Source organism: Pseudochaenichthys georgianus, chromosome 21, assembly GCF_902827115.2.
Source record: "Pseudochaenichthys georgianus chromosome 21, fPseGeo1.2, whole genome shotgun sequence".
NCBI classification, from domain to species: Eukaryota; Metazoa; Chordata; class Actinopteri; order Perciformes; family Channichthyidae; genus Pseudochaenichthys; species Pseudochaenichthys georgianus.
Genome location: NC_047523.1, coordinates 27,275,850 through 27,278,375, shown reverse-complemented (window position 1 = coordinate 27,278,375; position 2,526 = coordinate 27,275,850).

Below are 2,526 nucleotides of genomic sequence, written 5' to 3'. Positions count from 1 at the left end.
GTATGACTTTTAGGCAGCTTGTACTTTCCCTGAGGTGAAACAGAGAGGAGACAGGAGGTTGTAGGTTTTCTGTCTGCACGTACACTCCCCTTCATCAGGGTGTGTAGACGCACATACCTCACTGACATACACTCTGCTTCTCATCTGCTCTACAGGTTCACACAGGAGCAATGCAAGCTCCAGAGATGACTTAACCCATGAACAGGCTGGCATTGACTGGAATAATAAACTAAGGAAGACATTCATTATCTTCCTGCGTTACCATTAAAATACTCCAAAAAGTTGCATTTCTTTTTGAATCAGTGGAACTGGCAATGGTGGTGATAATAATTGGTTCTTGTAGGAGAGGAGAATGCAATGGGTGAACATGAGTGTCTGGACCTGGTACTGATACAATGTAAGTCACCGGCAGATAATAAGGATAAAAGGCTTTTTTCTTTGTCACCACAGGCGGCTCCATTGAGTTTCCAGGTGTTGAGAAATAAGGATCACACTCAAGGATCCCCAGCAGCCAGCAGGCAGAGAGCAGCAATGAAAAAAATATCGCAAAAGAGAATTGGTTTTCTCCACTCTAATGAGAATTCATCCTGTGAGATGGATGAGACGGAGGGAAAACAATTCCACACTTGCAATAATGAGATCAAATTTGGGGAACAGGTGTACATCCCTCAAGTGAAAAAACAAACAAAGTCAAGGTTACCAATAATGTCTCTTACAGGGAGGAATTCTCTTTTTAAAACTTCTAATAAAATAAAATGTGCAGACTATATGATCACATCTTGCAAAAAATATGCTATCTAACAGTTAACCGCTTCAAATTGATGTGTTTACGGGGGCAGAAAGCTTATGATGTCAGGCAATAGTCAGGACACACTCACTGAAAAATGGATTAGAAAAGGTTTTGAAATAAACAAAGCAACTTTATTAAAAAGAAAAGAGAGAATAGTGAAGGAGGTAAACAATGAATTTGGGCGAACGATTTGTGAGAACTCATTTTAAAGGATGATTCACCAGAAAAATCAAATAAAACCGCTAGACATTCTCTATTGATTTTGTTACATGACAGCAGGCGAGCAAACACCAAGGATACATGTGGTCTCATATGTTTATTGTGTGATGTCCCTGACCATCACTTGAGTGAGAAATGCCGCTGAATGTGTGGAGGTAAGCCTATAGTCCAGAATTGTGAGGTAAAGTAACCTTTTCTCCCAAATACAAAGGTACTTCTTGATGGATTCTTCATGAAGTAAAAATCACAGACAGGTTCAGGCACCGATCACCTTGTTTGCCCCAGTCGCAGAACAGGAATCCTTCTTAATGTGGCCGATGTTTTGTTGTGTTTCTGCTGTGGGATTGACACATCAACCGGATGACAGAAAGTGGAGTGAACCATTCTGGTAGCAATTATGGCCAATGTCCCCACACTGGGCAGCTGAGTCCTGCCCCAAGACAAACCAAACCACTGAATCGGGCAACAGTTTTGTTCAACATTAACCCAGCGTTGGGGGCATCCTGTGAGCTGAATGGTTAAAAAAGAGTTTCGGCAAAAACTAAAAGGTACCATGGGGTAAGATTAGAATCTTTTTTTTAGCATGAACTTGAAATAACTAAAGGATAAGTTAAAAAATAAAGTAGAAAAAAAGTGAGGTCATAGAAAACTATATCTGCTAAAAAAGTTAGCAATGCAGACCTAAACATTTCAGATGTGTATATCGCACACTTTAATTCATGTACCTTTTGTTATTCATGCTTTGCTTTTAAATGAGTGTTTTTAAATGCCATTTTATAATGTGTTTCTTAATGCTCTTAATGTCTTTCTTTTTTTGTAAAGCACTTTGAAATTGCCTTGTGTTGAAAGGTGCTAAATAAACTTGCCTTGTGTATATAAACAATGAACAATCTGGTGCCACTAAATGTTTTTAAAGCTCGGTTGGATGCTACTCAATCAGAAGCTATTGGTACCTGTTTATGTGGATAATTATGTAAATGATGCTGGATGATGTCCTTTTGTTGTTCTGTTTATGCTTTTATGTTTCATGTGGAACTACTTGAACAGGTCTCCCTTGGAAAAGAGATCAATGATCTCAATGGGATTTTATCTGTATAAATAAAGGTTTGAAATGAAATGAAAATATAACACAAACCTCCAATGTTCCCCCTTTCTCCCATTGTTTCATTCAACTAATTAAGGAGGAGTTTGAATTATATCTTGAATTTTCATTCAGATTAAATTATTCTAGGGAAAATAGCATCTGCCTGTTGTGTTGTTGGACTTTGCAACAGCTTTCAATATGCCTGCATGGCTCTGCCTACCGCGAAGGAAAAACAAGTGGGGGGTTAGAGGGACTTTTTACACACCTGTTATGGTTGGATGATTACACCTTTGCAGTGTGATTCATATGGAGTTTGATGACATCAGCACATTTCCAGTAAAGCTTACTCCCAACATCAACCTAAGCAGACGTCTGATCATTCGTCAGATGACTGAAAAGTTTAGGAGGAAATGATTAAGACTCCAGACAAGGT